This window comes from Macaca nemestrina, chromosome 18 (genome assembly GCF_043159975.1).
Source record: "Macaca nemestrina isolate mMacNem1 chromosome 18, mMacNem.hap1, whole genome shotgun sequence".
NCBI lineage: Eukaryota > Metazoa > Chordata > Mammalia > Primates > Cercopithecidae > Macaca > Macaca nemestrina.
Window position 1 is genome coordinate 13,432,052 of NC_092142.1, and position 13,593 is coordinate 13,445,644.

At 45.4% G+C, this 13,593-nt stretch overlaps 1 protein-coding gene and 1 long non-coding RNA gene across 6 annotated transcripts in view; both read left to right on the plus strand.

The window, feature by feature from the left end:
- The window catches only part of LOC105467743 (shisa family member 9), a 344,353-nt gene that overhangs the window by 175,205 nt on the left and 155,555 nt on the right, over positions 1-13,593 (plus strand). The window lies entirely within an intron of this gene.
- Positions 1-13,593, plus strand: part of LOC139359833 (uncharacterized) — a 170,521-nt gene that overhangs the window by 68,046 nt on the left and 88,882 nt on the right. The window contains exon 3 of one of the 4 annotated variants that reach the window (XR_011616321.1): positions 5,172-10,052. The exons of the other annotated variants lie outside the window; for them this stretch is intronic. This is a non-coding gene — a long non-coding RNA (uncharacterized lncRNA). Of the gene's footprint in view, positions 1-5,171; positions 10,053-13,593 lie in introns of those variants that run through there. 4 annotated transcript variants of the gene reach the window in all.

A 13,593-nucleotide genomic window follows, 5' to 3' on the forward strand; every position in this document is an offset into this window, starting at 1 on the left:
TTCTTTTCTTTCTTTTTCTCCCTTCCCTCCCCCTCCCCTCCCCTCCCCCTCCCCTCCCCCTCCCCTCCCCTCCCCGTCCCCTCCCCCTCCCCCTACCCCTCCCCCCTCCCCTCCCCCTCCCCTCCCCCTCCCCTTCCCTCCCCTCCCTCTCCCCTCTCCCCTCTCCCCTCCCCCTCCCCCTCCCCTCCCCCCTCCCCTCCCCTCCCCCTCCCCCTCCCCTCCCTCCCCCCTCCCCCTCCCCTCCCCTCCCCTCCCCCTCACCCTTCCCTCCCCTCCCTCTCCCCTCTCCCCTCCCCCTCCCCCTCCCCCTCCCCCCTCCCCCTCCCCTCCCCTCCCCCTCCCCTTCCCTCCCCTCCCTCTCCCCTTCCCTCCCCTCCCTCTCCCCTCTCCCCTCCCCTCCCCCTCCCCCTCCCCCTCCCCCCTCCCCTCCCCTCCCCCCTCCCCCTCCCCTTCCCTCCCCTCCCTCTCCCCTCTCCCCTCCCCCTCCCCCTACCCCTCCCCCTCCCCCTCCCCTTCCCTCCCCTCCCTCTCCCCTCTCCCCTCCCCCTCCCCCTCCCCTCCCCCTTCCCTCCCCTCCCATTCCCTTCCCTTCCCTTCCCTTCACAGGACTTATCACTTCTTGAGGATTAATTGAGGTCCCTGGGGAGTCATGGTAGGAAACTTATCAGGTGGTCAAGGATGAAAAGTGGGAGCAAAGAGTCTTTGCCATCTTTCACAGTTCTGTTCAATGTAGACATCTGACACTCGCTAAATACCAGAACACAAAGTCACTCGGATGTGGAATATTTGCAAAGGGCATCGATCCTCCATGTGGGGTCCCTGGGCTAGCATCATCAGCAGCAGCAGCATCACCTGGGAATTTGTTAGAAATGCAAATTCTCAGACCCCAGCTCAGACCTAGTGAGTCAGAAATGCTGGATGCGGGGCCCAGCAATCTGCAGTGCGAAGTCAAATGGTGGTAAAAAGACATGTCCATCTGGAACCTGTGGCTGTGACCTTATTTGGATACAGAGGTCTCTGAAGATGTTATTAAGGTAAAGATTATGAGAGGAAGTTATCCTGGATGAGGATGAGTCCTCAAACCAAAGACAAGTGTCCTTCTAAGAGAAGCAAAGGGGAGAGGATTCACAGAGAAGGCCGTGTGAATGGGAACAAGGCGGCTATAAGCAAAGGAACACCAAAGATAGCTGGTAACATTTAGAAAGCAGACAAGGCGTGGGACAGGTTCTCCTGCAGCACCTCCAGAAGCCACCAAGTCTGTGGACTCCTTGGTTTCAGACTTCTGGCCTCCAGAACCGTGAGAATAAATTTCTACTGTTTTTTGTTGTTGTTGAGGCAGAGTCTCGTTCTGTTGCCCAGGCTGGAGTACAGTGGCGCAATCTTGGCTCACTGCAACCTCTACCCTCCCTGGTTCAAGTGATTCTCCTGCCTCAGCCTCCCGAGTAGCTGGATTACAGGCGCCTGCCACCATGCCCGGCTAATTTTTGTACTTTTGGTAGAGATGGGGGTTTTGCCATGTTGGCCAGGATGGCCTCGAACTCCTGACCTCAGGTGATCCACCCCCTCCTCCGCCTCCCAAGGTGCTGAGATTACAGGCGTGAGACACCACGCCCAGCCATTTCTGCCATTTTAAACCACACGGTTTGTAGAGATTTGTTATGGTAGCCACAGAAAACCAATACAAAGCCCTCCAGGTGGTTCTGATTCACAATAAAGTTTGAGAACCAAGGCTCAGAGCAGTGCCTCTCCAAGAGTGCAGATTTAAATATACATATAGGCCCCATTTCTTGCCCACCTAATCAGAATCAGCCCAAGGATGAACATTTTTTAATAAGCTTTTAATGGTGGTTTCTACGCATACTAAAAATTGAGAGCATTTAGCCTTGAGGAGTATTATATGGTGAGTAAATACCTTTTGTTTCTCTGTCAGTCTGGCTATACGAAGCCAAATGAGATATATTTTTTAGCCAGTTTCCTACACCTGTGGGAGTACTGCTCTTTTTATTGTTATCATCATTACTATTTTTTTTTTCTTTTCTTTCTTTTTTTTTTGAGATGGAGTTTAGCTCTTGTCACCCAGGCTGGAGTACAATGGCAGGATCTTGGCTCACTACAACCTCTACCTCCCAGGTTCGATAGATTCTCCTGCCTCAGCCTCCCAAGCAGCTGGGGTTACAGGCACATGCCACCATGCCTGGCTAATTTTTGTAATTTTAGTAGAGACGGGGTTTTGCAAAGTTGGCCAGGCTGGTCTCAAACTCCTGACCTCAGGTGAGCCGCCCATCTGGGCCTCCCAAAGTTCTGGGATTACAGGCATAAGCTACCATGCCTGGCCATTACTATTATTTTTATTGCTCATTTTCTCTGCTTCTTTGCAGTTGGCAGGAGAACAAAGTGAACCAGTTTATGGTAGAGATGATTGTACCCAGTTAGGACCCTATATCTGCCCCCTACTGTAAGTGTTCCCAGCACACTGTATAAAGTGTTGGGGCCTAGATGTGAGACTAGTAGAGCCCACAGGCATGAGGCTCAGCTACCCACCTCGCATGTGGGAGGCAGGACCACCGTGGGAGCAGAGCAGGGACATGGGAATTTCCTAATCATCTGCTTGGACAGCATAATGAAGTCAACATGCTGCATAATTAGACACTTGGGAAGTTTCCATTATTCACCATGTTCTGATCTCTAGCACCTGGTGGCAGTCCCTCCAGAGACAGAGAGGCTGGCTGGCAGGAGGAGCTTGCGTGGCTCCCTGGACCCTGAAGCCAAGGGATCCTGAGCACGTCATCATGCCTTGAACCCGTGGGAGGGTCTTTTGAGTCCAAGTTGTCCTGGTGTACCTCCTTGCCTGCAAGAGACAGGAAGACGGGAAGACGCAGCAGGCTGGGAGGAACAGTCAGCTAAGGTTGTGGGCTCCCCACGGGATCCTTCTCGTGCTGAAAACTCAACCTAAGGCTTTCTGGACTTGCTGAGCAGGAGCGGCCCATTCCATTCATAGTATCTACTGGTGTGGCATTGTTCATCTCCTCTACACAAGGTGCTTCGCATATTATCTTAGTTAAGCTTCGTAAAATGTCTGTTCTGAAGGTAGTATTGATTCACATTTTAGAGAAGATGAAACAGGCCAGCAGAAAAAGTAGCCTGATAAAGATCACACAGCTGGGAAGACAGAAGCAGGATGTGTCTAACTCAGTGTTTCTTACCTCTGTACTGTTGACATTCCGTTCGGGGCCAGATGATTCTTTGTTGTGGAGGATTGCCCTGTGCGTTCTAGGGTGTTAGGCAGCATCCTTGGCTTCTATTCATCAGATGCTAGTAGCACACCCCAGCTCGGCTGTGACTACCAAAAGTGTCTCCAGACATTGTCGATGTCCCCTAAGGAGCAAAATCAACCCCCATTGAGAAATATATATATATATATATATATATATATATATATATATATATATATATATATATATATATATATATTATGAGATGCAGTCTCGCTCTGTCACCTAAGCTGGAGTGCAGTGGCGTGATCTTGGCTCACTGCAACCTCTGCCTCCCGGGTTCAAGCAAGTCTCCTGCCTCAACCTCCCAAGTAGCTGGGATTACAGGCACGCGCCATCACACCTGGCTAATTTTTGTATTTTTAGTAGAGACGGGGTTTCATCATGTTGGCCAGGCTGGTCTCGAACTCCTGACCTCAGGCGATCTGCCCAACTCAGCCTCCCAAAATGCTGGGATTACAGGCGTGAGCCACTGCACCCAGCTGAGAAACAGATTGTTTTTTCTAAGATGCTACTCTCCCTCCGCAAACATTCTAAATCTGAGCAGCTTTGAGGCACCAGGGTATGAGGTTATATATGACATTCTTCTTTACCTATGCACTTTCTAGTTAGCCCACTTCCCCCCGCTCCCTCCTTTCCCCCACCCTCTGTCTTGCACACACACAACCTTCTGCCATTTTAGAGGTATGGAACAACATAGAATTTGGCTGACTTGTCAGAAATTCATATAGCTAGTAAGTAGTGAAATCAAAGTAAAGCTAAGTTTTGCAGACCCTCTTCTAGCCCTTTTCCTATTTCCCCATTTTCTCTCCTCCAACAGTTCCAAGGCATGCAGGAAGCTGGGTGAGCTCCCTGAAGCTTCATTATGTGGCATCCATCGGCAATAGTCTCTTGCAGTAATCGATTTCCTTATTTTCTCTCCATTCTTTTCCGGGAACCTACTTGGTTGTCACCTCTACAGATGAACAGCTGTTTGTAGTGTGTTTGAGACCGTATCCCTACTTGTCACGGTCCCTGTACGTAGTAGGCCCTCAGTAAATATTTGTTGAATTAATGACTAAATCACTCTGAGTGTCATTTCCACAAATTAAAATAACATGACCTTAGCTCGTAGTGTCAATGACACTTTGCCTGGCTTACAACTGGTTTTGAGGCAAGAAGCAAAAATCCACAGAGGCTGGAGAGAGCAAAAGCACTTGCTGATTGGAAAGAGCCAGGGATACCTCACAGATGCCAAGGGCAAAAGTACAGTCCAGCTAATGCAGCAGCAGGCCCAGGACTAAGGTCATTATTCCGCCTTTCACCCTGGACTGAACGGCGTCTGATCTCAGATTTGCGTAGCAGTTGGCTTGATCTCTGTCTCCTCTGTTTCTATTTTTCACTTCTTCTTCTTCTTTTTTTTAACCTTCTGAATTCCTCTCTATGTCCAGACCAGTGTTCTCTACTTTATCCGTATGGTAAAAGATGACCCCATCAGCATGGCAAGCTCAACGCCCCCATATTGACGTGTCCTCATATTCAAGCACAAACCCAGACCTATGAAGGTTTTGCACATTCAATTTCAAATTTCCAGGAGAAGGGCTCTGATTGGTGCTCCTTGTATCAGGTGATGCTCTCTGGCCCAATCAGAAATGGCCACGAAGTGGGGCTTTTTCGTATAAAAATGACCCCTGAGGTCCCTTTCCATGTTTAGGGAGCAGTTCTTAGGAAACTGGGGGATGGGGAAGCACCCAAAAGCCTCTAGTACATTTTCCCTGCCCAGGTGAGAAGTAGTAGCCCGCCCGACCTTGCCTGCATCGAAGTCAAGTGTTGGAGAAAAATCAGGAGTTGGCATGTGACTCTCAGGTGAGCATAACTGGCTCAGACCCTCATCCAATTCTTCTCTTTTTCTAAAAAAAGGCTCAGAAGGAGGCCCTGAAAGGAAGTTGGAGTGCAACAGCTGCCACTTCTAATTACAGCCAGCCTTAGTCAATTTGGATTAATTGGGGGCAGAAAGTCCGATTTACGCAAAAGAACAACCATATACACGTTTCTTTGTTTTGATTGCCTGTAAGGACATACAGCAAGTTATCCTACGATGATTAAAAAATGTGGCAAACACAAGTAAAAAGAAGGCAAGGAGGACAAACAGAAGCTCAAGCAATCGAAATCCCAGGGGACAGACTTTATTGACTAAAACCATAGTGATAATAATAAACACACAGTTGGAATTAAAACAGGTACTTATAAGATGTTTGGAAGGTGTTTGATTCTCTTGAGTAGCAATAATGATAAGAAAGAAAAATAGCAAATGTGTATACAGTTGCCTCTTAGTATCTGCAGGGGCTTGGTTCCAGGACCCTCCAAGGATATCAAAATCTGCAGATGCTCAAGTACCTCATATAAAATGGCATACGATTTGCATATAGCCTACGGACTTTCTCCTGAATACTTAAAATCATCTCTAGGTTACTTATAATGACTAATACAATGTAAATGCTGTGTAAATAGTTGCTGCACTGTATTGTTTATTTGTATTATTTTTATTGTTTTTTTTATCTTTCTCAACTTTATTTTTTTATTTTTTATTTTTTATTATTTTTTTTAAGGCAGGATCTCATTCTGTCACCGAGACTGGAGTGTAGTGGGGTGATCTTGGCTCACTGCAACCTCCGCCTCCGGGGTTTAAGAGATTCTCCTGCCTCAGCCACTCAAGTAGCTGAGATTACAGGCATGCACCACCATGCCTCGCTAATTTTTGTATTTTCAGTAGAGATGGGGTTTTGCCATGTTGGCCAAGCTGGTCTTCAACTCCTGGCCTCATGTGACCCGCCCACCTTGGTCTCCCAAAGTACTGGGATTATAGGTGTGAGCTACCACATCTGGCCCCTTCTCAACTATTTGTGGTTCTAAGTTGGTTGAACCCTCGGATAAGGAGGGCTAATACACATTTACTGTGTGCCAGGCTCTATTCTAAGTGTTTAATGGAGTCCATGTCTACTCGTTTAATTCTGCAGCAACATGATGGTGAAGACACTGCAGGGCAGTGGGGGTGCTCACAGTCTTCAAAAGTACTTTAAAAATTAACCAGGAGAGTGAAAGGGGAGGGCATGTCTGATCTTCTCTAGAAGAAGCATAACAGAGTGGATAAGAGCTGGGACTATGCAGTAGCCAGACAGCCTGGGTTTGAATCTTGCTAAGTGACCCTGTGTGAGTTACTTAATCCCGCTGAGCTTTGATTCCCTCCTCTTTAAAACGTGGCTAATAGAACTTTCCTCAGATAATTGTGGTGAGTGTGAAACATGGCATGGAACCTATGTGAAATGCCGAGCACAGCCCTTGGCACATAGAAAACACAATCAATACCATGATATGTAGTTAGGGTTACAGGATCTAGAGTCCACCTGTGTACCACAAGCTTTGCACACTTGGAATTACTTCTCACCAAGCTTCCATTTTCTCATCTGGGAAAACATGCATGATGATAGAATCTACCTCCTGTGTTCTTATGAGGAAGGATTCAGGTAATGCAGGTAAAGTTCTTAGTACAGTGTCTCACATATTGTAAGCTTTTACTATATATGATTGTTTTTGTTGTTAGCGTTCTAGAATGATGAAATAAGCACAGAGAAAAAGGTAGGCCATTAAAAATGACAACATGAAACCCATTATACTGTTAAGTGATTTGGACTGTGTAATTAGCAAATTACACTCATTTCCCCTCGCCCCAAAAAAGTGCTTTAACAAGAGGAGGCTGCTTGTGCCAATCATAACACCCTATAAACAATGCATTTCTCCTGGAAGATCCATTTTCTCCAGACAATGCTCTCAGTTTGATGGCATTTGCATTCCCCTTGATTTGCCTAATTTTAATGAGACATTAGATCAACATCACAAAAGCAATTTCAGATTACTCGGGTTCCTTGACAAAAATTCTATTGTCATGACATTGTTCAGTTTATACATGGAGAATTTTTGCCATTGATTTCTGGGACAAAACTCTTATGTAATGCCAGCAAAAGTGTGAAATGGTTGTTTTTTTAAACATATAATTATGGTTTAAAAAATCCAGGAAACACCTTCTTGGGGTGTTAACACTACACATTAGTGTTTGTCGATGCAAGCAGCAGAAACCAACCTTTCCTAGCATAAATGAAATGAGAATATATTGAACGCCTTTGAGAAGGGAAGGTCGGGGATCCAGAAACCAGGGAAATTTTAGGCATCTAGAAAGCAGGATTATTGGACCATCTTGTAAAACACCACCACTTGGTAAGCTCCAATTTTTATCTTAGCCTAGTTTCATTTAAATTGTCAAGTCCTAAGAAGTGTCCCCTTGGTCTAGTGTGGATCCTATGTTGCCCCTTCATGGGTAAGGGAAAATGAGACTTGATGATTTCTAGCTTTACCAAGACCACAGACATTGGAGGAGAGCAAATTTCCTAAAAGAAGAGCAGTAATGAGAGGACTAAGGAGATGGTGTGTTTGTAGGTGTGGGAACTCCTTTTCTTTAGTTATCATTTACCAGAATTCCCAGCTAATAATGCTTTGCAGTGATTTATTAATGTCCAACTTTTGCTGGCTACTGACTGTCACTGGAGATATAAAATAGCCATGCTGTGGAAGAAGGTTGTCACTATGTGTGTTAGTCACCACAGACATAGATGGAGTGGCTTAAACAACAAATATTTATTTCTCACAGTTCTGGAGACTGGGACGTCCAAGGCCAAGGTGCCTGCAGATACGGTATCTGGTGGGGACTAGCTTCCTGGTTTGTAGATGGTGGCTTTGTCACTGTATCCTCACATGGCCGAGAGAGGTAATCTCTCTCATGTCTCTCCTTATAATCTCACTCATGAGGGCTTCACCTTCATTACCTAATTACCTCCCCAAAGCACCACCTCCAAATGCCATCACATTGGGAATTAGCTTCAACATATGAATTGGGAGAGATACACAGACATTCAGATCATAACACTAAATTATGGAGAATCAGGGTTTTCAAAACCATTCTTAGTCTCATTTTATTTAACTTAGAGAGTTTTTGCTGTACCTAGGGATGGACAGAAAATGTGCTTTCCAAAAGGTAGGCATTCTTTGTGATGTGGGCTTTGCAGTCATTTTGCATGGAGAGGAAGTGCCTACTCTAGATTGAGACCCAAAGCTAGGGAAGGGATCAGTTAGCGTGTGAAGATGATGAGATGGCAAAGACAGCTTTGTATAGCACTCTTTACCATGGATCTAAAAGGGTCAGGTGAGGCTGACAAGCCAGTCCTCATGGCTGCTGTGAATAGGCCAAGGAAAGCTGGGCTGAAATTGCATTATAAATTATTTAGGTAGAACAGGAGGAAAGACTTGCTGGCTGCAAGGGAAGTTGACATTATGGCAAGTCTTCAAGCTATGTTTTATTTTTTTGATCCGAGGTGACCAATGTATGCATTCCCTCCTCCTCCACCCGTGATTCCACATCTATGGTATATATCACCAGATAGAGTGCTTGTCTCCTCCTTGGCGGGAATGGATCTCAGGATATTTCTCAACACAGCATTTTAGAGGGTTTCTATTAGCTGAGTGTGGTGGTGAGCGCCTGTAATCCCAGCTACTCAGGGGCTAAGGCAGAGAATTGCTTGAACCCGGGAGGCGGAGGTTGCAGTGAGCCAAGATTACGCCACTGCGCTCCAACCTGGGTGACAGAGTGAGACTCTGTTTCAAAAAAAAAAAAAAAAAGGTTTCTACTGATGTTTCTACTGATCAACTAGATTTTGTGTGTGTGTGTGTGTGTGTGGTGTGTGTGTGGTGGTGGTGATGGTGGTGGTGTGGCACAATTTACTGCCCCTCATCTAGATTCAGAATTGGGAATGTAAGTGGAGACATGAGCTGCATTAAATATCTTTTCAATATTTCACCTTACTTGGGTGATACCGCCAACTCACTGAGTAACTGCTAAGGCAACAGCAATGACTACAACAACAACAGAACCCCCCAAAGGGGAAATAGAAGGACAGTGAAGCTTACAGGGTGTGAATTCTTTGAAACAGTGTGAGGTATTAACCAGAAGTGTTTAATTCCCTTGAGAACGCAAAATAGAGACATATCATGCAAGACTTTTTGCATTGTATACAGAAAGAAAATACAAACCACTCTGGCTTAAATAATTTATGCAACTTATTGACCAAAGCAACAGGAAAATCAAGACACGATGCCCAGTTCAGGTGGGGCTTGATCTAGCAGTTTAAAGACCTGAGTTCCTCTCCCTTTGCCTTTTCATTCCTTCCTTGGGCACCTCTTGGTGGGTCATTGTAGCTCTATGCTTTTTTCTTCTGGTCTGAAAACAGCAGCAGCAGCTGCAGAATTTCCATCTTCAGCACATTCCATTCACAAAAGAGAGAGTGTCTCTACAGGTACCTCTTTCTCATGTCCTGGGGTTCTCTCTTTCTGTCTCTCTCATTGGCTCGAATGGGATCAGTGTCTGGGAGATGCCAGGAAAGTCAATCCTTAGAACCAAGGGGAAGATCAGCCCGGCCTAAACCATATGGCTGAGATTGGTGTACAGGTAAGTTCCCCAAATGAGAAGCAGGTTATGATTGAAAGGAATGGGGAGAATGGATACTGGAAAGGCAATGAAAGTACTCTTTGTAATGGTAATATGTGCATGTGTGGGTGGGGGGCTGAAGTCTGTTGCCTAAGAGCCACTCCTTAAATAAAATAGGAATAAGGAAAAGATGGAAAGTTGATCATGTCCAGAGGTGACCAAGGTGCATATTGTAGAGAAAACCGTTTCTTTCTTTCTTTCTTTTTTTTTTTTTTTTTTTGAGACGGAGTCTCGCTCTGTCTCCCAGGCTGGAGTACAGTGGCCGGATCTCAGCCCACTGCAAGCTCCGCCTCCCGGGTTCACACCATTCTCCTGCCTCAGCCTCCCGAGTAGTTGGGACTACAGGCGTCCGCCACATCGCCCGGCTAGTTTTTTGTATTTTTTAGTAGAGACGGGGTTTCACCGTGTTAGTCAGGATGGTCTCGATTTCCTGACCTTGTGATCCACCCGTCTCGGCCTCCCAAAGTGCTGGGATTACAGGCTTGAGCCACCGCGCCCGGCCCCGTTTCTTTCTTAAGAGAGTCCATCACCTCCTTCATTGCCTCTTGATGTAGAAAGCGGGGTTTGGGCCAACTTTTCCACTGGCTCTCTCCACCAGCTTTGCCTGGAGTTCTGCTCCATTAGCAACCTCAGCCATGTGTGTTTGTGCACCCGGCTCGGCTGGGAACTGATGTGCCAAGTAAGCCTGTGCTTCCCCAGTGCTGGTGGATAGAGGGGAGGGGCAGCCAACAGTGGGGTCACCAGAGGACTAGCGAAAGAAGAACTTGAAGAGAAACAGACGCTATTTCTCCTTCTCTGTCTCTCCTGGCAGTTTGTGGCTACTCCATGGGGCTGGATGGCTACTCCAACAGGATGCAGACATTTTAAGATTCAGGCTTGAACAAGGTGCTCAACTTCTCATGGTCTCATGCCTAATCTCTATACAGTGATCATAGAAGTGCATCATTCTGCGAATAGTTGTAGGCATTCCATGAGATGATGTATGCAAAGCAAGAGGGCTTCACTTTGCATCTTAGGTTGGATTCCTTAGAAGCAGAGTCTGAGATGGGGGTTCTTGTGCAAGTGATTTATAGAGGGACACTTTCCAGAGAAGGGTAGTGAGGAAAGCAAGATTGTGCAGGGCAAGGAACTCAGCTAGGATATAGCAGGGGAAGGAGACCAGCTAGGTCAGCTGTTCTTCAGCCTGATTCCATGAGAAGCCCTGAGCATCAGTTGCATCTCAGAGCTGGTTCCGCTTTGAGGCGAGGGTCTGGCCTTCCGTGTTTTCATGGTAGTCATTGACTATGGGCTGTTTGTTAGCCATTGACTGTGGGCTGCTTGTGTTTGTCATTCACTATGGGCTGCCTTGTCTATGGGCTGCTTCAAGGGGTGGGGAAAGAAACCTTATTGGCAAGGTAGCTCTCATTCAGCTACAGCCAATTTTCCATAGAAGAAGGTGGCTGTGAGCCATTAGCAATCATCATTCACAGCCTCTGGGGGATGGGGACACCTGCTGTGAAAAGAATCTGGGCAGGGCACCAATGGTATCCACCACATCATGATGGATACAATCTGGTTTCAAAGTGGGAAGGAGGCAGGATTGGGGATTAACTCTAGTTTATAGACAGGAGAACTGAAGTCGGGAACTTGCCCAAGGTCAGACTGCTAGCAGGCATTAGAGAAGAAATGAGGATGCAAGTTTCTTGCCTCTTGCAGTGAGGTTATTCATATTATCATAGTTTTCTAAAAAAAAAAAAAAAAAAAAAAAAAGGTTTCTTATAAATTATCTGCCCGGGCCCTTTATTTTAAAAACAAGGAACCCAAGGGCCAGAAAAGACCAAGCAATCCCAAGTTCACAGAGAGAGTCGGGCAGACCCAAGACCAAGTCTGCACGATCATATCCACCTTTGAACCCCATAAATCTCATTCTGCTGCTTCTTTTTGAAAACAGGCAATGAAGGGAGCAGCTGTTGCTTTGTGGAAATATGTTCCCATGAACTCAATGACCCCCCCTGCTGCTTAGAAGCAAATCTTGATCAGGCAGTGAATAAACCTTCCAGACAACAGTATTCTTGCTTCAGGAGAGGCTTGTGGGAAAATGCAGTGAGCTCAGGTGCCTCAGAGTGAGAATGACGGAAAAGACTGGAGCCAGAAATCTTGCATTTACTTGACAAATATTTATTGTACTATGCGGTGGGGATATAGCACTGTGCACTCCAGACAGGTTCCTCCTTCTGGAGTTACAGTCCAGTGGGAAAGGCAATAATTAACTAAACTACCCTTTATGGGATTTAAATGACAACAATGGTACGTGCTATGAAGAGGTTCGGGATGTTGTGTGAACATACGACTGAGGGACCTGACCTCATTTGGGGCCAGAAAGCTTTTCTCTTAGGCTTAGACCATAGACCATAGACAGTGTAGCTTAAACAACAAATGGAGATATAAAGAATGAAGAGAACTTAATGAGAAAAAGGGGTTGAGGGAGGGGCTGGAAGAACATTCCAGGCAGAGGGAACAGCTTATGCATGATTTCCAAGGTGGGAAGGTTTTGTTCGAGGCCAGTTTATTTGAGAAAGGCCAGGGTGGCTGGAGGGCACGGTGAGAATGGGTTTGATTGGAGATGAGGATGGAGATTCAGTTCTTTAATAAAAGGGAAGACATAAAGTGAAGGTAAACAGGAAGGTGTCCCAAATGTGTGTTTGTGGGGCAGGTAATAGGACAAGACTTGTGGTTGTAGAAGTATCATTCTTATTGTGGTGGATTGGGAAGTAATATCCTTACCAATATGGTGGACTCAACTGGCAACATTGCAGACTCAATTGGCATGGCCCTCTTTTTCTTCAAAACACTTAGACCTAGTTGAGATTATTTCTCTATATCTATATATCTATGTCTTTGTCGATATCTATACTCCAAAAGAAAGAAAGAAAGAATTATTAAGGAAGAGCTAATAGGATTTTGTTTAAAGGATTAGACAAAAAAAGAAGAGCTCCAGCATAGATAGAGGTTCTAAAACATAAAGGTTTGTGTTGATAAAAGCTGATGTCTCATCAAGAGACAGGTAACATGGCCTAGAGCCAGTGTGAAGTGTAGAGCTGCAACTGACATTCCTATAATAAGGCTAGGACTTTGCTTGTTTTATGAAGAGCTAGAAAAACTCTGTTGACATATCCAAAGAAGCTGTAGGGAAGGTTGTTGCCTGCCCAGGGTTCAAGGCTGAGAGAAGAAAATCTCTGGTGAAAAAGTAAAAGGTCAAGTCTACATTATGTGTAGGTGCACCGCCTGAGTATAGAAATTCTAACGTGAGAAATTAAGGTGTGAACTAATCTAGGGCTAAAAAAACAGCTAGTGAACAAGCTACCTTTGTAGTCTTATTTCTATATCCCTTGACTCAGAGGACTTTTACAAAATAAAGGAACCTCTGTTGAAGGTTCTAATAATAATAAAAAATTATAAGCCAGGTAATTAGGCATCTCACATGAAGGAAAGTTAGCACACACAATAAGTACTAGTATCTCAAGAACTTGAAACAAAGAAACCAAATGGAAGAAACAATAAAATAAGTTTGTTTAAAATGATCAAAGAGAATTTTTTGAAAAAGAATGGGAGGCCATAATGAAAACAGAGTATTGTTTAAAAAAAAAAGGAAGATTGTTTTTAAAGCTAACTAAAATTTATAGAAATCAAGAATATTGTCACTGCCTGGTAACGGTGGCTCATGCCTGTAATCCCAGCGCTTTGGGAGGCCAAGGCAGGCAGATCATGAGG